This window comes from Lagopus muta, chromosome 16 (assembly GCF_023343835.1).
Source record: "Lagopus muta isolate bLagMut1 chromosome 16, bLagMut1 primary, whole genome shotgun sequence".
Taxonomy (NCBI): Eukaryota; Metazoa; Chordata; class Aves; order Galliformes; family Phasianidae; genus Lagopus; species Lagopus muta.
Window position 1 is genome coordinate 14,314,650 of NC_064448.1, and position 21,077 is coordinate 14,335,726.

A 21,077-nucleotide genomic window follows, 5' to 3' on the forward strand; every position below is an offset into this window, starting at 1 on the left:
GGAACTGAGGAAGGGTGAAGGCAGCCAGAGGAGCCCTTCCAGGGAGACAAAGGTATAGACAAAGTCCTTTGTCCAGGCAGTGTGCAGGGACAGGACAGGGCTCTGCCCAGGTATCTCCCTGTCAGTAAGTTTTAAACCTGTTCTCAAGCCCTCAAGTCTGTCCTGAGGCACAGCTCAGACAAAGGCTTTGGTGTGCACGGCAGAGGCCACAGCCCACAAGGCTGGAACAGCTTGGGGAACACAAAGCTGGCCAAGAGCAGAATCTTCCCCATTCCAGCCCACGCTAGCTTAGGCACATTGGCACTCGTTACGTATCTCCTAGAGTCCTTCTACCTGAACACATCAAGGCTATTCGCAGGGGAATGCTGGCTCCTGTCCAGGGGTCAGTAGAGACTGCCACCATATCCTGAGCTTTGGCCAGTGCCACTGTCACTGCATATCACTGCAGAGGAAACAGGGTCAAGGAGAGAGTCCAGTGAAAAACATCCTGCATGTCTGCCCTACCACAGCCCTGCACAGTGGGGAACAGGAGTGCAGCTCGCACCCACACGTCCCCACAGTCCTTCATTGCTCAGCCTGGACAGAAGGAAACATCAAGTCCCACTTCCTACCTGATACCTGCTGAGATCTGCCCGTTTTCTATCTTCCCTTCACTCCTTCCATGGCTCCAGGACCCTCTGCCAGCTGAGTGCTAATCACAACACATCCTGCCCCTTTCTGTCTCCAGGTCTAACCCAGATCGTGTGGTTGAGTATGGAGAAGAGAGTTGTGAAGGCAGGCAGACATCTGCAGAGCCGTGGCCAGGAAGGTCTATTTGAACATACGATTAGATGACAGCAAACCTCCCACATGGTGAAGCTACAGCCCTGTCACCATCCTCCCAAGATATCGGTCCATGCCAGGATTGCTGTCTGATTCTTCTGATCTACATAATTTGTCATAATCTTTAGAACTGACTCAAGCAATGAGGTTCACTGCACAGCTCACTGGATTTAATCCACCACTACAGTGGTGCTAACAAAGCTAATGGCATAGGCAAGGAAAGAACACATGTATAGCTAGGAGGCAGAGAAAAACCATTAATCCGACCATATGCTTTCAACTCTACTCTTCCACCCTCACCCCAATGTACTTTTGCAGCACTGGGGGGCAGTAAACCTGGCTGGAAGAAAGAGCAAGGGAGGAACAGTGTCTCCTTGACGGTGTGGCTGTGTGCTCACACCTCTGTGCACAATCAGCCCACAGAGCTGAGGGCAGAGCAGGGCCAGAGAGATCAAGGGGAGCACTGAATGGAGATTTTGTGCAAGAGGAGGGAACAGCTCCCGGCTGGAGACATGGCACTTGCTTTCCTTTGAAGATAAAGCCCAGCTACCTGAACTTGAGATGCCTTGTATACAGTGTTCCCAGTAGCACCCATGTAGCACTGTCCCTTACTGTCACCACTGGTGATGTTTGTGAATTGTGTATCCCAGCCCAGAGGCATAGGCTCCCTTGTGAGCAGCAAGCAGCTGCAAGCAGGAAGGAAAAGAGCAGGACATAAAGAGCAAAGCTCACCTGGCCTGGAGAGAGCAGAGACACATCTGCAGGATGGGAAGAGTCCCCCATAAGGAGAGAGCTCCACGCTGGGAGTTTGCTCTGCATGCAGCCAGGAGACCTCCAAGGCAGAGATGCTGATTCTAGTGGCTATAGGGACTGTTTTTTCCTGAAGCAGGACTGTGCTGCCAATGCTGACCTCCTTCCTGGAGATGGAGCTTGTCCTATTTGCCTGTGAAGCCTGGCTAGTGCCTGCCCAGTACTGGTGGCAGGAAGGAACCCCTGACACTGCTGCATTTAGAATCTGTCAGCATGGAAAGGTGCTCTGCAGAGGCAAAGGCATTCAGAGCCCAAATTAGCCGTACTGGGCTCAATCTGAGATTCTGACAGCAGATGCCAAATTTATTTCCAAGCGCACACTAGAAATGTCACCGGGCTGGTCGGAAGGAATTGGGTACATGCTCCCTTTTAAATAGAACCAAACATATGGGAGGAGGATGATTAGATTGCTTCCAAGCTGCCAAATTTCTTTGCTGCAGCTAAAAATCTTCCCCAAAATGTCCCAGCCCACAGTATTTCTGAGCACTGAAGTCTCTACTGAGACTTTTCCATTGACAATTGTGCTCCAAGCAAGAAAACACCTCCCGCCAGTGAGGTTCCAGGTGATCTCAGCTCTCAAAAGGCTTGGGGTCTCTTGCAAACCAGAGCAACTCTAACCCATGCTTCTCTCTTTTGCTCCAATGAAAAGCAAATCTCAGATTATCCCCTCTTTGTAGCATCTGCCTGTCCATGGTAAAGCCTCTCAAGGAGGAGCCACGTCTCTGTCAGTCTTTGCTTTCCTCAAATTGGACCTTGCTGGCTCTGCTGTGCCTGGCCCCCACATCCCTGCAGCTCTTGGCAGGGATTTTCAGCTTCCCCCTTCCCAGTGCCCCAGCTGCTTGGACCACAAGGGACCAAGGGCCACATCCTGACTCTTCAAGGCAACAGTGTTACTGCTTGGGAATGGGCTTCCCAGTGCCCAGAGGTGGGATTCAGACAGATGAGGTGAAAATGAGGCTGGGAGGAGAAAAGGGGTTGGGTGCTGGGGCTCATAAGTCAGCAGTGGAGTAGAGATGGCTCTCCCAGCTGGGCTCATGGGCACCTTGAGCCAAGCAACAACAGCATCCTACCTGCAGTTGATCACCAGGTTCCCCTCAGTTTTGGGTAAAGTAATGTAAGACACCGTGCCCACTTTTCCAGGATGGAAGCAGGATCAGCAGCCCTAAGAGCAAAGTAGCAGCAGTGTGCCGTCCATTATCACAGTCCCAGTGATGGGACAATCTTGGGACCCCCCAAACCTTCCTTGCCCAACTGAGAGACTGAAAAGCGCACAGATAATGTTCCAGTGCCTGGCAGGGAGCTCCCTTCTCTCTGTAGGTAACACTGAAGGGGATACAATGCAATGGCTTTCTAGGTCTGGGGCTGAGGCCCTGTCACACCTGGCCTGCTTAAAACTCTGCCAGTCTAGAGTGGGGGACAGCCATGACCAAGCACACACTGATCCTTCAAAACCAGCTTCCACCAGCCATCCTCATTTTCTCAGCAAGAAAGGCTCAGACCTGAGAGAACCAGGAGTGGAATCCTTGTTTCTGGTGCTGGACTAACCTGTAGTCCCTCTAGGCTCCCTCTGCAATGCCCCATTACCAAAGGATCCCCTTACTTCCTCTGCTAACACACTGATCTGCTGGATCACAGACAAAAAGTTTATGGTCTTTTATCTGCTTTTATCCCCTCTACAGCATTTTTCATGCCCAAGACTCCAAGCACAGGGTGTAGCCAGCAGTACTGTCTCTGTTCAAGAGACTGGGAAAATAAGGCATGTTGCAAGGAAGTAGCAGGCCCAAACCTGAGGGCATCATCTTGATGGTCCACAGGCAACACTCCAATCTCCAAGGCACGCTACATCAGAGGGCTGCAGTAAGACTGTCATAAGTCCACCTGCAGTTTCCAGAGCCACAAACTGACCCAGAAATTGCTGTAAAGTGGCCAAGCCTGGAGGGTATGGGCAGGAGGACTGTCGAGCTCAAGCAGATAAAGCAAAGTGGCGCAGCTGCTCCCGGCTCTGCTCAGCCCACACGCTGCTGAGTGGCAGGTGGGAGGTTTTTCTCTGCATTGCAAATCCCTGCTTATTTAAGTGCTGCAGTGCTGCTTGGAAGGAAAACAACCACAGTGGAGAGCAAAGGGGTCTGGGATATCATGGGCACTTTTTTTTTGTGAGCAGGAGCTGCCCATTCCCATTTTCCCATCCTCAGGTGCTCACTGCTGTGGTTGGGCTCTTTCTTCAAACCTGGAAAGCTGGAGGAAGAGAGGAGAAGACAGAGGGAAGAAGGCTTCCAGGTGTGCAGAGGCTGGCTGGCAGCAGAATAAGAGCTGTGAGAAATGGTGGGAGTTACATGGCCAAGTGCTCACAGTGCTTGGCTGCAACCCTTAGGCAGCCTGGCTCAGATAGCTTCTGGATAGGGTGATGCCATACAGATGTACAGGTAGTGTGTAGCCCCTCTGCCAGAGCACCTGGAGGTCCCAGGCTGGGAGAAAGCTGGACTCAGGACCAGCTTTCCTTTCTGCCCTTTTGGCATGTGAAGTTGGGCAAGCTGTTCATTTCTGCCTGGTCTGTATGACAGGCTGTGCCCTAAGTCCCAGGACTATGGGTACTCCTCTCCCAGTGAAGGATTGTATGCTGCAAACGGAAGAGGTTTACAGAGAATAACAGAGAACAGATCCACAGTCCTTACCCAGAAATGCATGGAAGTGATCATTTCCAACAGTTACTTTCAAAAGCAAGTTCTCAGGCTGGGCATATAGCACTACTTGTCCATAAAGATTTCTAGGGAATCCACAGCAAAAAAAATCCCTTGTGCTTGCTAGTGCATAAATTCCTCCGCTGCCTAGTTTTGGAGAGCCAGCTTACTCAATATATGCCACCAATATCCAAGCAGAGAGAAGTTGGTTTTGTACTCCTTAACACAGGTGCTGAGGGACTGAGAGCTTGGAAATTCAGGGAAAAGTATCTGCAGACTCTTTGCAGGTGACAAGCCTTTGGGGAATTCAGCAGCACTATGGCACTGAGATTCAGTAAATGTGCAGGTGGCTTTCTACAGAGAACCATGGACCTTCTAACGAGGAAGGATGAGGTCCTGGATTTGTGCACCAAGGCTTCTGAGAAGAAGCACAGCCAGGATGTGCAGGTGCAGGATGTGCCCAAACCATCTGCCATTGCCCAAGTGGTACAGATCTGCCTGTCCACTCCATTCCCTCTCACCACAGCCAGATACCTCTTCACCACTCAGAATTTAGTTTGTCCTTATAAAAACAAACCACTCACTCACCCATGGTCTGCATGTCCATCTGTCTTCTTGTATTTTTTTACTCTGCACACATCTCAAATTGATTAGCTGTCTGGATGCTGTTTATCAAGCAAGACAGCCAAGCAATTATTAGGATCCTTGCATATTAGCTGCAGGAAGTGTCTGCATTTCTTTACAAAGAAGAAAGTGTGCTCTACTTCTGGACTAACGGGAAGGTGGGATGTGCAGAGGAGTGGACTCAGCACTGCTGGAGGACACCACACTGATCACACGTGGGCTGTGGCAACACTCATAGACCCAGCACGGCTCAGACAGAAGGGCCCCCCTGCCTCACCCCGCTGTCCGGGCTGCTCCCCAGCTCAGGCTGCTGAGCACCCAGCCGCAGCCTCAGGCGCCTGCAGGGATGGGGCACCCGCAGCTCTGGGCAGCAGTGCTGGGCCGCAGCGCCTCTGTGTAGAGAACTTCCTCCTCGCATCTGGCCTAAATCTCCCCTTTTGTAGTTTAAAGCCATTCCCCCTTGTCCTGTCACCATCTGCCCGTGCAAAAAGTCAGTCACCAAGCTTTGCTTTGACAAGTCTTTAAGTTAGTAAGTTCCCAGAAGGAGTCTCCACCAGTGGCCTTCAGAGTGTGAAAAACAGGACAATCTCTGTAGTGGAATTTCAAGGTCACAGCTTGAACAGATACATCGGCAGCGAGCGCCTGGCCTGGGGGCATCCCGTCTCCTGATGCTTCTGAGAGCGCGTGTGCAAACCTCGTCTGTGTGGGTCCCCCTTCCCCCTGCCTTCTCCAGCCCAGTCAGTACGCAGGCTGCATTCCTCAGCTCACCCCTCTCTCCAAACTGTTACTGGGAGGGGTGAGTTAATTTCTCTTTGATATCTTTTCATATAGCACCTATTTCTCAAATAAAGGCTCTGCTATCGCCTTTCTTTGCTCTACAATCTCGAAGACTCTTAATGTTTAAATGTAGAAGCTGACTTTCTGGGCAGCCCAAACCTTTCCCACTTCAAGCTTGAGTCTGCAAGTCAGGAGTTAGTTTTTATGGCCTCATTTATTTACCTTGTCTTACAACATTTCTTCAGGCTAAACATCAGCTCAGAGGACTCCTCTCCAGCGAACCCTCACCACCTGAGAAACACCACTGCTCCAGTCTGTGCCAGCCCTTTGGAAAGGATGAGTCCTTGGCCACGTGTGCTCAGGGACACATTTCTTTCTCAAGAGGAAACCTGGTGAGTATGAAGCAGGTGTTGGGCTCAACAATGCAAAAGCTCACTATCCTGTCCTCCTTCACCTGCCTTCTACTGCATTTAAGAAAGCAAGACTGCAGGCCCCTTAGGCCCTCCCTCCCAGACAGACTAGTGTTGACCAAGGCTTAGGCCAATCCTGCTCTCATTTGTGGGCTCTGTATGTTGTGTGTGTGCCAACAAGCGAAGCCGGAGGCTCAGATTAAACTTTTCTTGAAGATACTAAAAAAGGCCATTAGCAGTAGGAAGCTGCCTCTTCTCAATGCTCTAGGATCTTAATCAGTCTTACTTCTTAGTTTTTAATTTCAGATTCTCCCCACAGCGTACAACGGCTCTGCAGGGCTTTCCCTGCAGACCAGCAGCTCTTTCCGGCCTCACACGCTGCACGACAGACGTGCCACCTCGTGCAGCCTGGCTGTGTTAGCACCTCCAGATCCAAAGGGAGAGCAAGGAGTGATCAGTGCAATTAAGCAGAACAGACAGCAACTGTCCCAGGGGCGTCTGTGCACACACATGAGGCAGCAAAGGGACGGAGGTTTGTAGTGCAATACTTTTCCCTTTCAATTAATATAAGTCATTTTTTCTCACAATCAATAATGGAGGGTCACTCAGTGCAGCCGCTGCCATGTCCCCAATGGCAGGAGCTGTTTTGGTTCAAAATTCCCTGCATGGAACCTCAAATATAGAGTGAGAAAAGAGCTGTAGTGAAACATGGCAAGACAAAGGCCTTAACATGTGCATTTTCTGGTACTTTCTGAAAGAACCATAAAAGCAGAAAACTCTTTTCTAAAGAAATGGAATGTGAGCAACCAGAGCAGGATTGCAAGAAGGTCCTTGCTTAAGCCATGACGAAAGCACAGCAGAAGGACTCATCTGCTCCCAGACCGGTGCAACGAGGGGTTTGGCCTCCTTGGCAGAAAGAGCAGAGGGAGAAGAGCAGCTCCAGGTCCACCTCTATGACTCCATCTCCAGGGAGACAGAAAGGAAGCTGGGCTGGCAGTGGGCACATACCTGATCTGTCTTGTGCACAAGTAGCAGAAAAAAAGGAACTGCAAACACAACTGGCTTGATGGGAACGCTTGTGTGCCAGGGAGATGTGCAAGGAGAGGCTGGGCCTTTGTTTCCATTGCCACACAACACGTGAGGACAGAGGCACCCAGAGGTGGCTGTACCAATGGAGCACTGTGCATGCCACACTGTGCTGTGTGCCTCTGCCATGTGTCCTTCCCTGTGGGAAGGGCAACTCTAGCAAGAGAGAAATGCTGACTGCTCCATCCTTCTGAGCACCACCAAACCACCACCCTTGGTGCACAGCTTCTGCTTGATCACACCATAAAGCACAAAGGAAGCCAACACAGCAGTGCCCACAGTCAGGCTGCCCCAAGATCACTGCTGCATCCAGCAGTCCGCAATGCTCTGCATGTGCCCTGCCTGTTCCATGGAGCCAGGGAGCAGAGGTAGACATGGCTTTATGACAGGAGCTGGAAATGGCTTTGAGCCATCCAGCAATGCCTCGTGTCCTTGCTGAGCAAGCAAGTGTAGAAGGTGTGGAGCATTTTTGCAGGCTCTTGGTAAGGGAAAATGCCAGCATAGTAAACATCTTTCAGTCACCCAGGCAGGGCAGGAGCACACCCCGTGCACACATCCTTCGTCCCCACCCTAGAGCAAAACTCCGGGGCTTCCATCCTCTCTCATGCCCAGGTCAGAGAAGAGGAGATGGCCCTGTCTCTGATAATGATGCTGCTTATCTAGCCTGCCAGGCATGACTGCAGTGACCAGTGAATGGTGGTCCCAGCTGACAGCTCCTCCTTCAGCAATGCCCTGTGTTGGAACACCTGTCACCTGGCCTGTGCCTCCAGCAGCTCCCAGCAGTGCTTTTGGCACCAGTCATTTGCCTCCCAGGTTCTGAGGAGCCACAGCATGCCATCAGCCTCCTGGGAGAAATGTTACTCCCATTGCTGCTCCTTAGTGCCAGAGCAATAGGACCGTCTGGGGCCAGGAGATGGGCTGGATGTATATGGACTTTCTAATCCCTCTCCTTCCAGTATTGAGGAGAGATAAAAAGAAGGAAAAAATAGCAAAATAAAGCAAACCCAACAACTCCAATTTCTACCTTAATGAATAAATGAAATGCATCCCAAGAGGTAATTAAGTGCTTTGAACAAAACGTGTCACCTACATAAATAAAAGAGAACCCGGGGAGAAATCAAGCAACAGCAATTAAGGGAAAGTGGTAGATAGGTGATTACCAGGAGGTTTGGAAGCAGGAAACGCCCTGCTGCTATTGAACAGAACTCCTCCTGCCAGGGACCAGGGCCAATGCTGCCAGTGTGCCATGGCAGAGAGGCAGTCCCAGCCATGTGCCCAGTGTGGAGGACTCCCAGTGCCTAGAGGCAATCCCAGAGTTTTCTCCTACCTTGAGGATGTCATTCTTCCCCCGTCACCCATCTGCCTCTGTGACCCATAAGAACTGCGACTATTTGCTCTCAGGTCTCTACTGTAGACTTGCCTTTCTTACTTCCTTGGTGTTCCCCTGGCAATTCAGAGAATCACAGAATCGTAGGGGTTGGAAGGGACCTCTGGAAGTCCCCCAGCGCCAAACCCTAAAGCAGGTTCCCCAGAGCAGGTCGCACAGGAAGGCATCCAGGTGGGTTTGGATATCTCTCTGCACAGCCTGTGCCAGGGCTCGGGCACTCTCACTGCAGAGAAGTTCTTCCTCGTGTTCAGACAGAACTTCCTGTGTTCCAGTTTGTGTCCATTGCCCCTTGTCCTGTTGCTGTACCCCACTGAAAAGAGCCTGGCCCCATCCCACTTGATTCCTGCCGTTAGATATTTATAAACGTTGATCAGACCCATTGCTATGTCTCAGTCATCGCTACACGCTTGCTTTGTTGGATGGGTTTTGTTTGTGCATGTGCTATGCAGTAGGAATTTTTCAGATGGTCTTTTCTGCTGCACAGAAGGGAATAAGGCTGTGCATGATCTGTTCCTCAGCCCAACACAGCAGCCTTATTGGGTGCACAATCCATCCCTCAGGTACACATGCCCACCCTCACCCTCAAAACTCCCTGAGGTCTCTGCAGTGCCAGTCAAAAACCTGATATGAAACAGAAATCTCCACGTACCCTCAATTTAAGCCTGCAGGAAATCATACACCTCTTCTTTCTGAATGATCCCAGAAGGCTACAAAGACACTACTTTACTGGCCTAGATGATGGGCAAAAAGATCTGCTATCATGATGATTACTGGATTTTATGGCCATCTTCCTTTGGGAGACCAAATTAAGACCTTTTGAATACTGAGCTGCTGCTGGAGCTGGTGTCACATCCCAGGATGCAGCAGCAGATTGCTCCTGATGCAGGGGAGGCACGTGATTAATCCTCCATAGGACTACCCTGTCTATTTACTATTTCTCAAGTGTCTGCTACTTTCAGAACAACCTCCTTCCCAGTGGACCTTAGCAGCTGCAAAAACACTCCTTGAATCCAGAGCCCTGTCCTCGGCACAAGTTCATCTTTCTCCTTAGGGGAGAAATATAGGCTCTCCCACAGGGAGGGTTGCAGAATTGGACAATCTCGCTCAGAAAATGTGAAACGGTGCTTTGCAGCAATGCAAATGCGCAGATGTGCAGAGCACCTTCCATGTGTCAAGGCAGTCCTTGGAGGCAGCCTCAGTCTTTCCTTGCAGCAGCTTCCTTCTCTGCCTGAGCAGATTCCATTGCGGCTCTCCTTGCTCCAGCACACCAATCAGAGTCCTTGAGCCACCCATCTGCTCAGGCCATCTGTTTCCCCCAGCCACTGAGGCCACACCAGCACCTTGCATGTCGGATTGTACCCATGTGCCCCCTTACCCTGCCAGCAGCAACCTTCCTCTATCCCTGCTGCCTTGTGCCCAGGCTCTCCTCTTTCCTCATAGGGCACCTGCAACACGAGCAAAGAGAACTCCACAGCTTCCCCAGACCCACAAGCTCCTCTTGCCTTTCACCCCAAGGACATCTGCGGAATGAGACCCTGACCACAGGGTTCTGCCCTGCCCGTGGTTCCCAGAGCACTCACAGTCTGAACGCTGCTCTCCGAGGTGCCTCTTCTGCCAGGATGCTGCTGTCAGGCGTGATCTGGGGGACGTTGCTGGTCCATGCACTGGCTGCACAGCTGGAAGAGCTGGGTGGCAGATGTGAGACCGTGCCCACCACTCTCCTTGGGCTGAGGAGGGTCAAAAGACTGGAGTTATCCACTGTTCCTTCCCCACTGCAAGAGAATCACCCTCCCCCCTTTCCCACACCCTGGGTCTCTTCAGGCCCACAAAGAGAGGGAAGCACCCAGCTAAGACACTTCTCAGACCAAAGATGCATCACCACTTTTCAGGTTCAGTGCACACTTACAGCCACACACTCCTCTCCATCCCTTCCCAGCTTCTCCATGCGCCCCTGCCTTTCCTGGGAGCACACTCAGCAGACATGACCCACAGGGCACTCAGGGATGGGCTGGGAGAGCACTCACAGGTCGCTCCCCAGGCAGAGGAATGATCTCAGCTCCTGGTCCTTCAGCAGAGCAAGAAGCAGAGGCAAGGAAGAAACATGGCAGGGATGGGAGCCCATATCTAACTTCTCCAGCCTTGCTCCAAGCATGGCCATGGACTCGTGAACTCATTGAGAAAAAACAGCCCACCAAGGCAGTCCTACTGTTGAGGTCAAGTTCTCATTTGTCACCTGAGCCCTTGCTCTGAGGTGTGAACCCTCAGGGTTTTACTGAAATGGCCAGCACCATTACCCCGACTCCAGGGTCTCCATGGCTATCAGAGACCAAAGGTTGGACGTCAGCTTTATCAGCGTGTCTGAGAAAGTCAACAGACTCCACAACCCCGCTCCAAAGCAACCCTTCTTCCTTTAAGGCTGCTGGTGCGCTCAGACATTTCAAAACTGTCTATAGGAGAGATGGAGTTCAAGCCATGAAAACAGCCACATGTGCCACCAAGGCAAAGAGCAGGGCACCCTCCTGCTGCTTTCTGTCAGCCCAGCTCACCGTACCAGTGACATGCACATCTGTCCTCCCCGTACACTATGAAAAGAGCAGCTTATACTCTGATCGGATTAGTGCAAGAAAACTGCATTGCATTAAATCCAAGGAGGGGACTGACTGCTTGGGCTTTAATCTGAGGGAGCCTTCAAGATAAGAGTATTAAGAAGAGGAGTTAAGGCAGCCTTGGTACACAAATGGTACGAACTGGTCCCTTGCCTAGGAAGTAGCACGGCAGAATTACCTACGGGGTTCCCCTGGCACCTGAAGGCAGCTCATCATATGCTTTCAAGCAAGACCTGTCTCCCCATGCCTGCAGCCCCCTCAGTGCGTGAGATGGAGGAGCACTTACAGAGGGCAGGCCGCAGGAGAGAGGGTTGCTCCTAGAGCCCATATTTCATGCCTGGATCCTGAAATGCCAAGTGGGAAAAAGGATGGCACTGTCCCTATCAGGAGATCATTAAGTGGGGAGGATCTCTGCCCACAGTCCCTCATTCCAGAAAGGAGACTTTTTCTGCCTTCTCTTCTTCAGAGGCATTCATATCCAGAGTCACCATCACCTGAGTGGCTTCCAAACAACCAGCACATGTTGTGTGGACCAGATAGAACCTTGACAGCTGCTAAAGCAGAACACACAAGCTGTTTGCTTTCTACTTTGCTCCTCCTTTGGTGAAAGCAAAGCACCTTTTCTTCTTTTAGCTTTGAAACATAACCCTGCATCTGCACCAGTTCAGAGAGAAGGAATAAAAAAACAGCAGCCTATATGAAGGCAGAGGTGGGTAATCAGCACCCAACTCTCTGCAGGACACAGATGAGCAGAAGAAGCCACCTGTGACATGGTCAGAAGTGGAAGTGCAGGGTGGAGGCCCCCCTTGTGCCAGGGCAACCCAGATGGCACCCAGGGCTGACACCCATGGGGCAGAGGGGCCCTCCTGCTGCAGGTTCTCGTGAATTCAGTTTGTGAAGCTCCAGCTGAGTGCACAGCTTTATCGTGTTCTGCGGTGAGCAGAACCAGCCCTGCAGCTGGGTGTAAGTAATTGAGGAAAGAACATTTGTAAGGCAGGAGACAGCTGGATTAAAAAGGTGAAGCCCAAAAAGCAAATGAAAAGAGAATCATCAGTGATGGATGGGAAAGCAGTACCCGAGTCCAGCGCTTTCCTGGATGTACTCTTGAACAGCAGCGAGACAAGGAGAACTGAGATCAAATACTGACAAAGCCTGGGCAGCCACAGGCACTTGCAGGACCTATTGCAGCTCAGGAGGCACAGCTGGCTGCTGAGCTCCACATTACCTAGCCTTGTTGAGAGACCCTGCAACCAGCGCTGGTCCTGCAGCCCACACCTGGTTCTTCATCTCTGGTGCTGTGATCAAAGAGGTCTGCTCCAAGCGCAGAGACCAGGCTCTCTGGAGGCAGTGAGCTGCCTGCCCAGAACAGCCCCTGCTGTGTATCTCCTCTTGTGTGGGGCCACATCCTGGCCCTGCCTCCCCAAAGCAGAAATCCCCAAAGACCTGGCATGTGCTTCTTGAGGGCATTCAGAGAGGCTGTACACAGCACACTATAGAGTCATTACAGCAGTTTGCTTTGCTAATTGCTGCTGATCTGCTAGCTGCAATTCCCTTTCTTGGGAAGGGAAAGACATTTCAATGAAAAAAAAGCAAAACCAAATTCGTTTTTAAGGCAGGAGAGAATTCAGAAGTCATCTCTTTGCTCCAGGAGCCAGCAGAAATGGGCCATCCCTGCAAAGAGGAGCTGTGGCCAGCAGGCAGATTGCTTGGGAGCCTTGAAAGAAATCCCACCATTGTGGGGGGGAGTGGAGCTGCTGCCCCGCGGCTGCTGCAGGCCAACAGACTTGCTAAGCACAGAGCAGAGGGTTCTTGCCACAGTGGTACAGACAGGAAGGTCACAGCTCCATCTCCCCCAGCATCCCTCTCCTGTCACTTTCTACATCCTCGCTTCACCACCACAGTTATTTGCCCCCAGGCCATCAAACTGCTGCAGCAGCCTCCCCATCTGGCATTCAGCCGCCTTCACTCCACCTCTGCATCCTCCCAGCACAGCCCAAGGAAAGTCTCCCCACGCTCCACCTCTGCTTTTGCCAGGACCAAGACAGTGCCCAAGAGATTTCAATTCTTCTTCTCTCAGTACGAAGCACTAACCAGAGCACTGCTGTCTGCTGCTTCCCAAGGCATTCCATTCTCCACCAGTTCTATAAGCAGCTGGGATGTGAGCAGATGTGACTGTCCTATCCCAAGCAGGCCACCTGCTGCAGCGCAAAGCACAGATCTGCCCTGCAGCCTTGGTTTTCTTCAAAAGCCAGTTTACTCCAGTGTTCTGGACCAACCTCAAGTATCTGCAGGCCCCTGAGGGAGTCTCAAACCCAGAAGCATTTTCCAGATAGGAAGGGGTTTCCCAGAGAAGCTCAAGAAGACGGATTCATCCCAGCCCCATCACTTCCCAGTAGCTGGGGATCAGTGGCACAAGGCTGCTCCACAACTCTACAAAGATGGATGGTACACCCCTGCTGTAAATGCTCACCATTCTACAGCTCCCACCACTACATGTCTAGTAAAAAGTCCCTCCCCAGTGCATCTCATGAGCCCTACATCTGTCTTGCAGCAAGGTACCGTGATGCACAGGGGGGTAACAACTTGCCCAAGAGATCACAACAGGGGACCAACAGAAGACCCAGGAATGGAGTTTGCATCTCCCAGCTCTGAGAATATTAACCTCTTTATTCAGCATACAATCAGGTTGGGAGCCAGAGCAGCCTCAAAGGCATCCATCTCAGAGGGATGGGAGTTCTGATTAAGAATGTGCTCAATCTGTGCAGCACCGTTCCCTGAAAAACACTCTGGTTCATCAACAGCACACTCCGGGCAGCAGGATGTACTCAACAGAGAACTACCAGATCACCATCTAGCCAACGAGTAGAGCTGCTGAGACCACTATGGCCAGGAGCTATACCCTGTGAGTTGCTGACATCTGCCAAAAAGGACTAAAAATCCATGCTGGAATAATAATGCTGGAGCTCAGTCCTCCAGCATGCAAATCCAGCAGGACCTGCACAGCGGGAACTTGTGCTGAACTCGTGCTGGTGCAGCCAGTGCCTCCACTCCCAGGCAGATCTCCATGAGCCCACTGAGGGGCTTACATTCATCATCCCTAATCACAGGGCAACGGGAACCCCCCACTCAGGGACAAAACCCATTAGAGATTTAAGTAATGAGAAGATTCAGGCACAAGCAGCTCTCACTGCGCTTGGAGGAGCTCTGTGAGTCAGGCAGCTCCAAACTTAAGGAGCAAAATGCATGGGAATAACCAAGGTGAGATCAGAACTGCCTCTAGCAGAAGCAGGTCCCCTCCTGCTGGCTGGGATCTGGGCGTGAGGGCACCCCTCAGTGCTGGGGGCTCGCAGGAACACTGCCAGAAGGGCTGCTCATGCTACAAAGAGCCTTAAACCATCTACAGGGAAGTACGAAGGCAGAACTCAAAGCAAGGCTCTTCCACTTCTCTGCCCTGCTGGAGGGGTTTATTCTAAAGCAGCACATATGAGGTCCCCTGAGAGAGGCACCACTGCTCCCTTCAAGTACCTGGCTGGATCTGGGGGTTAATGAGCTTGAAAGGACAGGGGAGATGTACTTCAGCAATGCTTGAACTCCAGAGGTACTTCAGCATCACACTGCAAAGTAAATACCCCATAAAATGTTCTATCTGGCCGCTGTACTATAGTGCATGGGTTCATCCATTTCTGTTCCCAGCACACTCCTTTGAGATCAGGAATAATCGTTCACACTGCTGAGGTTTATGATGGAAGCATCCAGCAAATCCTCACCTCTCTAAACACCAACGGGAGGTGAGCAGCCCTGGAATCGCCATCCCAGGCTGCCTGGGGGCTGCAGCAGTGCCGTGGGCCCATGGCCAGGGAGTCTAGGGTGAGCAAAGCAATAGGGCAGCCAAAGGGGGAAAAGAAAGGCATGAGCCATGCCTCCTCATTTTCCCCAGCATGCAGCTGTGAGTTGGGGAGGAAATCCCTAAGCACCAGGCATAGATCTGTTCCCCAGCTCACACCCCATCATTCACAGCCCACCAGGCCATGGCCAGGATCCCCACTGGGCCAGGGCTGCACATGCTGGTGTGGGGAAGATGTGGCTGAGGGGGCTGCTGCGAAGCAGCTGCTGTGAGCTTTTGCTGCAGGGCACTGTCATGGCTTGCCCGACTTGCCAGGCTGTTTCCTCCATCTGCTGAACCCAGCACGTTTATTTTTGTGTTTCGTGTTTCCAAGTTTGATCAGATCGACTCTTCCACTTTCCCCTAATGAGTGCACTGAGCTGAAACAAACACAATCTGTCCATGGAGGACTGGGGAAGGATATCTGGGGGCATTGCAGAAGCCCCACGGGGAGCTACCCTGGTGCAGGACCAAGATGCTGTTCTGGCAGCTTACACAACCTGAGCTCTCCTCCCTTGCCCACACACACGGCCTCCCCATCCACCTCAAGTCTGAAAACCCAAGGGTGAGGACTCTCTGGAGAGAATTTCCTCCTCTGCTCCGATCTGGTCATAATTCTGTGGCTTCACTTCTTGCCATGCCCACTGCCCACGTGCATGGAGCATCTTTCCAGCTGTTTGCCCTGCAGCACTGTGGGCATGAGCCACAGGGCAGCAGACATCTGCTCCAGCTCCCAGGTGTGACCTTGGGCATCCCAAGGACAGTGGGAGCCTGTTCACCTTCCTGGCTCCTCTGAGGCAGATGAGAGGTTCCAGAAGGAGGGATGTGTACGTCCTGCCTTATGTGCTCGTCTTATCCATGCGCTTTGCTGCTCCTCCAGAGCAATGCTGGAAGCTGGCCCTGCTGCATGCTGTTCTGGGGCACACCTGCTCCCTGCAGAAATTCCCCCGCAGGACATATCCTTGGCTTGGAAGCTTTTCTCCTGACTGTTTTTCATACCTTGCAGTGAAATGGGTTAGCTTGCATTCCTGCATGGTGTGTGCAGAGGAGACGGAGTTCAGCATTGCTGCTTTGGTGTGGAGAGCATCAGAGACCTAGGGCTGAATGTGGGGTCCCTTAGGAAACAATGTGGCTTGTTTGCCCCACTGCCACTGAGCTGCAGGCAGGAGGCAGGTGGGCTCCTCCTGGCACCCAGCAGGCCCACGAAGGCCAGCTCTAGCAAGGAGAGGGCTCGGTGAGTGTGGGGCATGCAGGCGAGGAGCCAGTTGTCCACTCCAGCCAGGCAGGGCTGGGTGCGCTCAGGGACTCCCAGCAGGCTGTAACCCCAAGAGCTGGGCCCAGTCGGGCCACTGCCTGCACAGATTCGCTTCCAGGTACCTTGTGGCTCTGCTGCCTCCTACACCATTCCTTGGCCTGAGCTCATTTGGATGCCAAAGGCTCAGCCGTGCTGCAGGCTCCCGTAGAACTTTGGGAAGTGCCCCCTTCTGCCTCAAGAGCCTCACTCTTGCCAACTGCAGTGCCTCATACAGGCAGGCTGTGCATGTACCCAGCTGGCAGGCGGGCCTGGGGCACGGCAGATTTGTTGCACCAGGCACATGGGCTGCACATGCACGCAGTGTTAGCACTGAAACGTTTTCTGCATCTCCCACTGTGGCTGAGTGTGTGCCTGCCGCTCACCTCTTGACCTCACACACCTGCTCACCCCACTGCAGGGGTTGTCAGGTTGTGCAGGGATGAGCTCAGTGTGGGTGCCCAGACCACCTCTAAGCCACGAGCTCAGCTTAATGCGAGCCCCATGGAAGTTGAAAGAGTTCATGTCAAAGGTGTACTAAGGCAGGAGACAGGTTTCCTTTAGCCTCCTTCCCAAACAAAACCCCCAGCTCTCTGCTGTTACCACATTTAGAGATTCCTTCTCTCTAAAATAACAGCTCAGCGCGTGCTGTGAGAGGTTCTTTTTCACCCTGCTTTAATAAAGATGGAAGATGAAAAGGCCAGGAGAAAATTTGTTTTTGCATCTCCTTGCTGTCATTCCCAGTTCTGTGCTCTCTGTCCTTATTTCTCATTCTCCTTTCCAGGAGCTGTCTTTAACTCTTTGATAATAACCTCGTCTCCCCCAAAAGCAGGCAGTGTCCTTTCTTGATTGCACAGCCAGAAAAATGCCACACTTTCCCTTTGATGTCAAGACAATGCATTGATGTAACACTGTGTGCATGTGTGACAAATGCAAACAGCCAGCTTTCTGGCCCAGATTTGGAAACTTAGGGAGAAAAAGGAAAAGCTAGGGAAATAAAAAATCTTGAAAAGAATTCTTCAATCCACTTCATTCTCCTATAAATATTTCTGTTTGTTCCCTTCTTGGTACGAAGGTCTGAGGTGAGCTCGCTGTCCTTCACATGTGCACAGAGCTGTGCCTGGGGGCTCCGCTGGGCTCAGGACAGGCACAGGGCAGTGTCCTTTTTCGCCCCACAGATGCGAGAGCCGTGTCCTTCCCTTCCCAGGACTGGCTCTTTGGCTGTGCAGAGCAGAGCTGAGACCTTCCAGCTTGGGGAGGCTGCAGGGCAGCCACGAAGGACTCTGTTACAGCAGGAGAAGCAGCTCAAAGCACGGAGTTTTGCCAAAAGAAGTTTGGAAATAGTTTGCATCTGCGGGAATGGCTTCTCCCTGGTAGCCCGGGCGGAGGACTGACCCCAGAAGCCCAGCAGCCCGGCTCCCATCTGGCAGAGCCCCAGCAGAGCTCTGCTCAGGAGCTATGCTCAGCAAGAGGCAATGGCTCCTTGGAGCTGCTCCGCAAGGTGGGTCAGCAAGGTCCCCACACTGCTCCCTTCTTCCAAGACCTCCAGAAGAGTGCCCCTGGTCCTCATGAAGGTGACATGGTTTGGACACAGGAGACCCCTCTGGCACTGCTTGTGCAGAGCCTCTCCAGCCCCATGCACCCAACCGTTGCTCGCACAGATCCTGGGTTCAGTTTGGAGCACAGGCAGGAACCATCTGAGGAGGCAGTCTGGGTGGGGATGGAGCATACCTGCAGGCATAGGGCCTTTCTTTGGCTCTCCATTTCAGTGTAGAGCTCACCCGTCCACCTCCATTCCTGAGCCCCCCCCCCCCATTGCATGCACTTCAGCATCAGCTGCAGGAGAGGAACCCGTGCAGCCACACCAGGGGCCCTGCACACGAGCCAGACCTGCATGTGCTGCAGGCACATGAAAGTAAGGAGTTTTGACTCCACTGTCCAACCAGTGCCACTGCAGATGTTGGCCCTTCATGCGGAATGGTTTTATTCAGAGCTGCTCCAAAACCAGGGTGTGAGACTTCTGAAGCCTCAGCACGTCTGCCTAGCCCTCCTGCCAAACCACTTTGCTTATCCTCTTGCCTCTTGCCCTTATGCAGACCCTCAGCATCACAGTGGGGTAAGAAGATGCCCTCCTCCATATGCTCACCTCCTGCCCTCTCTGAATGCCCCAGATCACCCTCCCCTATTACTGGAAATATGAGAGAAGAATTGAGTTTATTTAAGCCAGAATCACTCAGAGCACTGGAACTGGAAACCAGAGCTCAGAACACTGCTCAGTCATTAACTGGTGAGTAAAGAGCACTCAGTGAGTCATCGGTGCTATTATAAACACTTTTTTCTAAAGGCTATAGAAATGCAGTAGGGAAGTGGTGTTCCTTGAAGTCACCGGCAGGAACTGTTTTCCTCTAGCAAGATCCCTGCTCTGGGACGGCTCTGTCCCCCCTGCTCTGCAGGCACTGCACCCGCACCGCTCCCACAGCCCATCCCCTGCTTTGTGGCTGCTCCTTGTGTTAAGTCATTTCTAAATGTGAATGCATTCAGGATAGATCTGCTTTGCGCAGATAAACTGATGCTAAAGGCTCCAAGAGAAAGGAGTGGCTCAATGCCACCCATAAGGTGGTCAGCGCTGTGTGACCTCCACCCACGGCACCAACCACTCCTCGGCCCCTCTGCCTGCACACAGCACTGCTCCTGCTTGGCACTGTGTCCCCAGAGCTCCCAGAGCTGCTGCTGGGGCTGCCACGCAAATTGCTTCATGCAGAGAGAAATGAAAGCTCCGAAACTCGGGAGAGGGAGGAGGAAGGTGTTTTGCACCACAGATACAGGAGACAGCCATTCTTGTGCAGCTGAAGGGGCTGCAGAAAGCCCTTCTGCTTTATCCTCTCGGCCCTGTCTGCTGGGGCAACCTCTGCGCCCTTCTGCCCTTCCCATGTCCTCCCCGGGCTCCAGTGCTAGACACTAAGATCTCCCTATTCAAAAGGATTACAAATTACTGTCTGATCCACTAATTAGGAGAGGAAGATGAGCTTCCAACCGTGATGCTCAGCAGCCATTTAGAAATTGCTCTGAAGGCATGGAGCTGCTGGGAGCACACAGCAGCATGGAGCTGCATCTGTTCGGTGCCAGCAAGGCCAGCCCACCCCACTGGCCCGCTGCCTCACCCTGGCCCTTCCACAGAGCTCATCTGTCTCTCCAGGATATCTCCAGGCTGTTCGGCTCCTATCCTCATTGCCATTACTTTATGTTCATTTAACAAAGTTAAAATCTGTTTAGTGGGGCCCTCATTGAAAACAGAGGAAACAAACTGAATCTTCATGCTACTCCCGGAGCAGGTCAGGCTGGTGTCAGGCTGGAGCCACCTGCACAAGGAGGATGCAGAACCCCCTGCCCTCCTGCTGCTATGTCACGCTGGGGTACCAGACATCTGCTCCCAGTGGCACAGCAAGTGCCTCAGGCTGCTAATGCCATTTCCTGGGGATCCCACCTTGTTTCCTTCCTGACGTGACTGCTGGTGGCAGGAAGGTGTCTTTGAGGGAGAACTGCAAGGGGAAAGCCCAGCCTGGTCCTTCTGCAGTGTGCAGGGATTTCTTGAGAGCAATGGGGCAACACAGTACTTGTGTGTGCAGCCAGGCCTGGCCATGCTACCAAGAAGACAACCCAGCCCTGAGGCTGCAGGCAGGGCTTGAGGGCAGGCAGCCCACATGCATCTGTCTTGGGTGATGCTCCTAACGTGTGTGAAGACTTCTCTGAAGGCTTCCTCCAGACAGTGGCTAAAGTCCAGACACAACTCCCAGCCGAGTGAGGACAGCAGAGATGACCCTGGTCCCCTGCGAGCCTCTCCTGTCCCCAGTCAGGATCTCTGAGTCCTCGTTTTCCATGTAGCTCCTTATGGAACCAAGCCCCTTTCTCTTGGGTGAGAAACTTGCTCCAGGGCAAAAAGCAGATCAGCTGGGTCTAGGAACATCTCAGGAGATGCTCTAAAACTCTTGCCTTCCCAAAAGCTACCCGCACTGTGTGCCCCACAGTGCTGATCTCCATTCCCCAGCATTGCATCATTTCTAAAACCCAGACCACCAATGAGTACACCACTATCAACTCAGCTACCTCCAGAAGAGCTCCAACCTGCAGGCAAAGACTTTCCACAGGAGAGAGAGAGCAGTTGCACCTCAAGAGCAAGACCCACATGCACCAAGCACAATGGTGGAGATAGCTTCCCCTCCACCCTGGTATGACCCTAATGCAACTCGATGACCCCACAGCCCAGCCTGGTGCTGCCCCAGGGAGGTCTCCCACCCCACAAGGCCCATACTGTCTTCTGCCTGCTGCTGCCACTGACCCTTGGTCCTAATCAAGCCCTCTGGTATAACCTGACTCTGCAACATCCAACACCAAGAAGTTAATGCCATGTGAAGGCAGGGCAAGGAGATGAGGAGCCCCAAAGAGGATGAGACAGGTTCTGTCCAAGCTGATGGGAGATCAAGCAAGTCAGATCACCTCTCCTCCCTGCAGCATCTGGGTGAGAGCCCCGACACCCACAGAGGGGCAGCACCAGTGAAGAGATGAAGCTGGACAGCTTAAGGTATTGCTAGGTTGAGTGACGGAAGTGTCCAGCTCTTGCAGCTTTCTGCCATGCTCCTGTGCAGGAAGTGTCTTTGTGAGGTCCTCACGCTCAGGGGACAGCACGCCATGCTCCTACTCTGGTT

The 21,077-nt window shown here is 52.5% G+C and overlaps 1 protein-coding gene across 5 annotated transcripts in view; it reads right to left on the reverse strand.

Annotated features, from left to right (window-relative positions):
• The window catches only part of DLGAP4 (DLG associated protein 4), a 205,516-nt gene that overhangs the window by 123,796 nt on the left and 60,643 nt on the right, over window positions 1-21,077 (reverse strand). For all 5 annotated transcript variants that reach the window (XM_048962638.1, XM_048962639.1, XM_048962643.1 and 2 more), the window contains one exon: window positions 10,175-10,321. The gene's annotated coding sequence lies outside the window, so the exon portion shown is untranslated. Of the gene's footprint in view, window positions 1-10,174; window positions 10,322-21,077 lie in introns of those variants that run through there.